Raw genomic sequence first — 6219 nt, forward strand, 5'->3', positions numbered from 1 at the left:
TTGATAATAGTAATTAAAATTTGGCATCATAGCAGATTATCAGGATAGCAGACTAGCAGGTATCACCTGCTGCATTTTTTTTTTTTAATTTGGGTTCAATTGTATTCGTAACGGGCATTTTGACTGCCCGTTACGAATAACATAGCCTATCCGTAACGGCAGCATACGTAACGCCCGTTGCCCGTTACGGATAGGTTATTTCCCGTTACGGATAGCTATTTTTCCACTAGTGCACCACCCACGGTGGTCATCCTCCCTTCTCTCTCCTCTTGTTTTAATTATTATTCTTACAACTTATAATTTGGGTTTTTGAATTTAATTGTCTAAACATGATTAGTATGTGTTATAATTATGTTTTGGTGATTAAAGGTTGTAAATTTTAGATTATGAAGTGTTTGAATTTCAGATTTTATAAAGTATAAAAAGTTAGGGTTTTAATTATTAAAGTGCTGATTTTTAGTGTTTTGGGTGTTTTTTGGTCCCTCGGGAGAGTTACAGCTCGAAGACTGGTCCCACGCGGTCCGTACCTATAAAACACGGAGACTTCAATTGGTTGGAGGTCTGCCTCCGACGATCAAGTTAGACCGTGTTGGAGAATTTAAAAAGTGCGAAAAAGTAAAGTGAGATCTTCTCGGATTCCAAAATTAGGCTTTTTTTTTTTCTGATGAGCAGTTTATGCATCCGGCCGGAAGGCTATTAAACCAATCCTGAGCCACTCCCTTGAGGGTGGCCGGGAAGCATCTGCACCAAGTAGCGTCATCTACACTTTGAAAGTACATCAGATTCCTGTACGAGGTAATATGTTCCTCTGGGTTGCCCGTACCATCATAGGCACCCACTAGTACACTCTTCACTTTTGCTGGTTGAGGGGACGTTAGTATGTCTTGCGAAAACGGAGGCGGCTTATCTCCTAAATTCAACAAGCGCATCTGGCAGTCAATGGGCTGAGGCTGCGCAGACGTTCCAGCCAGGTAGGGAGCCTGGCCGAACACCTGGCCATACGGCCCATACTGCCCAAAGACTTGGGGAGTTGGCTGTATCAACCCATTGAGAACTTGAGGGGGCTGATATTGTGATGGCTGAACTGGAATGGGAGTAATAGTGTGAGCGGCTTGGCTTCTGCTGGAGACGGCCGTTTTGGTGTATTGAGAGAAAGATTGGTTGGAGACTTCATCCGGCATGGTTGGGGTAGAGGCCGTGTCAGAATATGCGGCCCTCTCCCTTTGTTTGTGCCGAATGTAATCTCTTGCGTCCTTGAAACGATGTGACGGCTCAGTTTCCACTCTTTTTGGCTGTCTACCCCTCCCCCCACCCGACTGTGTTTTTGCCAACAGACTTGAGAGATTGGTCCGTGGGACTCGGGGAGACCTTCCATGCGGACGACGGAATAGAGTATTACCAGCATCAGTTGCATTGGTCTTGTTGTGTGCTTTCTTGGAGGCACCTCCTCCCCCCTTTGGCTGCTTTGAGGCCAACTCTTGGCGGAGCTTAGTCAGCTCGGCCATTAGGGCAGCTGGGGTAACAGGAGGTTGCTCGGCCTCTTGAAATGAGGCAGTCAAAGGATTGCTAGAATGTATGGTTGTATGTAAGTCTTCTACATATCCGTCCTCGCTTGGATGAGGACCGGTATTAGGTGTCTGACCATCTATTGCAATAACGGACGAGTATCCCTACAGATGGCGCCAAATGTTTCAGGGTTTTTTGTGATCTCCTCGGATATTAGTCACGCTCTGCTGGCAACGAGACTCAGACACCTGCAAAACAACGAATATTCCGTTTATCGGAATATTCGCCTCCGACGATCAAGTTAGAGATCGGTACTCGGAAAAGCTAGAGAGAGAAAGTAGAGAGAAATTGGAGCTCTTTAATGCTCTTTTTTAATGTTATGTCACAATCCACCCCTCCCATCATAAATGATTGGGGTATTTATAGGGGTGGGAACATGTGCCCCTCTAGGGTTTGTACCCTAGAATTCCGTGACGTGATTGGCTGCACAATCAGGGGCCGCCACGTGTCAGAGGGGGCGTCGTTTTGCGGCTTTCAAGGTTTTCCTCGGGATTTGGGCTTGATGTAATAAAAGCCTTTTTCTCTTTCTGATGTTGTATTATACGTTTGGGACAGCCGACACGTGTCACCCTATCAGGAGGACACGTGTCGCCCTCTCATAGGGCCACGCGTCGCCTTCTTATTGGGCCACGTGTCGCTATGAGATTGGGTCACGTACCTGGGTATTTTTACCCTAAACAATTATTAAGATAAATTGGTTGAATATTAATGCAACACATTATTCTAAAATATTAGTGATCACTTCAATTAATAACAAGATTAAAGGAACCTAAACTGGTTGTCCAAATTATCTTATTAGTCGTGATTTTCAATTACATATTCCCTTTAACATGCAATACAGTGATCATAAATAATAATAGAATAAACATTAATATTGGAAGCAATTCAACAATAATAGCGTTAGTCCAAATCAAATAAAAATAATCCTAATCATGATACTAGCAATAAGGAAATAAAATAAGTAATTAAATTAATTAATTACTCACATTCCGCGCGTTTCTTTAAATTGCTACATCATGAATAAATTGTTAGTAACTTCAATAAAAAAAAATCAAATTGAAATAATTAAATTAAATAAAAGTAGAGTTGATTTGGTCCAAACCCTCAGTTAATTATACCTTTCACGCCTTGGTTTAAGGACGGAACCTCGGGTTAAGTATGGACTCCTTAGAGTGCTTAAGGGATATAAAATTAGAGAATAGGGTGGCTAGAATTTAGGCTAGAGCAAGAGAATGATTTTTGGTGTAGGGAGATAGAAGAATTTTTGGTGTAGAAGAGAGGAAGAGAGAATGATTTGGTGATCAAGCTTGTTGATGATTGAAAAAGGGGAGATATGACCTCTATTTATAAGGAAAAAGAGGGGTCGAATCAAGAAAATATAAGAATTCGAATCGTATAAAACTCTTGCGATAGACAGCAGTTTTGCGGTTTTTGTTTTTATCATATCTTTTGATCCAGAAATCGGAATAAGATGAATAAGATATCGTTGGAAAGCTCTTGAAGTCTACTTTCTAACCCATTTAGAATCAGATTAAAATATTGTGTATAATTAAAGATATGGCCGAAATAGTGGGATGGTGTCAGTTTTGGATAGAGTTTCGTATTTCTTTTATATCTTTTTCGTTATAGCTTGGAATTAATATTATAATATATCATTGGAAAGATAATTTCAAGAGCTATCTAACCATATAAGAATTAGATAAAAACTATGAAGCACGGAAATAATATTTGACAATCTTTGAACGTCTTTCAATTCGAATAGAATTAGGACTTTCAAAAAGAAAAGTTTTATTCAATTTCAAATGCTTTAATCTTATCTTTTCAAAAAGGATAATTAAGATATTTTAGAAACTCATAGAAGCTTCTAATTAATCCTAATTGGTTTAGGATTGGGATTAAAGCTTTTGACCCTCCATATGATCATTGGGTCGTAGGTAAGGTGGGCTTAGGTTCGGTTTGGACTCAGTTTAGTATTTTAGCCATAACTTATTCGTTATAACTCGGATTTGGGCTTATAATATATCGTTGGAAAGCTCTTTTCAAGCCCCGTCCAAACATTTAAAAATTAGACCCAGATTATGGACCAAAATAAACTGATCTAAACGTATTTATAAAATGGACACGAAATGAATGATTTTAAAGGACACGAAATGAATTATTTTGGGTTTAAAGGCACGAAAAGTGAAGATTAAGTTATGGTTTGGAGAAATGGGCTAGGAATTGGGTTGGTTTATGAAATGTATTGGGATTGAATATGGATTTAAGCACTCCAAGGTTAAATACTCAACCCGACCAATAATGGCGGTGAAAGGTTGTTCATCATCGGGTTTGGTTTTGGGGAGACATTTTTAGGTGTCTACAATAGTACATGCCGAACAACCATTTCTTTTTGCCGAAAATGATGCCTTCAACAATTACATAAACCGAGCACTACAACCCAAACACAAAAAAATCTCCCGAAAAACAGTTCGATCTGCTGCCATGAAGAATTATCAAGAGTATAAATTGAAATTAGAAAATGAATTGAGTAATCTTCCTAGTAAAGTTTCTTTAACCGTCGATGCATGGGATAGTGGATACGGACTTCACTATTTATGTGTTACTTGTCATTGGTTGGATAATGATTGGTTGTTACAAAAACGCATCATTCATTTTAAAATGCTTGAATACCCTCATACCGGTCTTAACATTTCTCATCATTTGATGGAAGCCATTGATGCATATGGTCTTAGGGATAAAATCATGTCTATGACTTTCGATAATGCAACTTCTATGACATATAGTGCAAATTTGGTTAAACCCCAATTGACCGATGTAATATTAGATGGAGATGCACTTCATGTTAGATGCATTTGTCATGTTCTTAACTTGTGTGTGAAAGATGGAACACAAGCAATTGGTCCATTTTATCACAAAATAAGGAATGCTATTATGTCTATTAATAGCTCTAACTTGAGATATCAAGAACGGAAAGGTTTTTGTAGGCAACAAAGGATAAAGACTATAAAAATAGCACCGGATTGTGCAACTAGGTGGAACTCCACCTATGAAATGTTGAGTCGGGCAATCGAGTACGAGGTTCATTTAACACTGTTTTATAATATGAAATTTCCGCAATGTGCTTTACTAGAAGATGATTGGGTTAATTGTGAAAAATACATGAAGTTTTTACAATTACTATATAGTATGACACATTGTTTTTCTTCTGTATATAATCCTTGTTCCCATTCTTTTCTTAGCAATGCATGTTTACTTGCACAACTTTTTGCCGAACACCGATCACAATATGATTATCATGGATATCTTCCATCTATGGAGGAAAAATGGCGTAAATATTACACTAATATTCCTATGATTTATATTTTTGCTTCTATCTTAGATCCAAGGCAAAAGTATGATGACACTTTTCTATTAATTGATATTTATTATAGTAACATATATGGAGTTTGAAGATGATGTTGAAACTTTTAAAACTAAGGTCACTAAAGATTTTTTCTCTTTATATAGTGTTTATGAATACAAATATGGAACCGTGTCTCGATTTGCCCCTTCTCAAACATCCAAAAACGTAAGTAAAAGGGCCAAAGGTTTATTTGCACAAGCTGCTAACATGATGTCTAAGTATTCAGGTACAGAATCATCATCATCTAGGAGAACACAAAGCGATGTTTCGGAGTTGCAAATGTACTTAAGTTACGACTTCTTGAAAGGCATGGACGATGAAGAGAAGTTCGGCCTCAACATCCTCGAGTGGTGGAAATCACAATCCACAAAACATCCAATTTTGGCGGCAATGGCTCGTGATATATTTGCTATCCAAGTCTCCTCTGTTGCCTCCGAAAGAGCTTTTAGTGCGTCGGGACGGGTTTTAGACGATAGAAGAACAAGACTAAAACCCGAAACACTTGAAATGTGTGTTTACTTCAAGGATTGGTTGGATGTCGAAACTCGTTCCCAAGATCATACTTATGCAGAAAATGATGACGATGAAGGAACATCGGGTTCTATTAGTTCTCAATCAACTCAATTGGCCGATGAACCTGAACCAAGAGAAGACGAAGACGAAGACGAAGAATAATAATTCCATATTTACATTAGATACTATTGTACAATTTTTGTATTATCAAATCTCGTATTCCGTATAATAAAATGAAGTTATTCATCAATTATTGTACGATTTTTAATTATCATTAATTTTTTGTATTATCGATTTATCGTACCGACTATCGGCATATAATTAAATAAGTTATTCATCAATTTTTTGTGTTTTCGGGTTATCGCACTTGCAATTTTTTTATTATTATATGCATTGTTGTTTTTCGCTAAATTAATATTTTTTTTTATGTAAACTTAAACATAAATTATTTACATAAAAATAATTAATAACATTAAATATATAAACTTAAGTTGTACAAAAAAATATATACCGATTTTTTTTAATATACATTTAATAAAAAAAATAATGCAAGGCACGTGTTGGCCCGCGGCCCGGCCGGCACGGCACGCCAGGCACGTGGGCCGTGCCGTGGGCTACGGTGTGCCAAAAGTGGGCATGGCACGACACAACCCGCCACGAAGCCGGCACGGCATGGCACGACACGAGCCCACCGCCGACACGGCCAGACACGGCCCGCGACGACACGATGCCCACCT

This window comes from Chenopodium album, chromosome 24 (assembly GCF_948465745.1).
Source record: "Chenopodium album chromosome 24, dcCheAlbu1.1, whole genome shotgun sequence".
NCBI lineage: Eukaryota > Viridiplantae > Streptophyta > Magnoliopsida > Caryophyllales > Amaranthaceae > Chenopodium > Chenopodium album.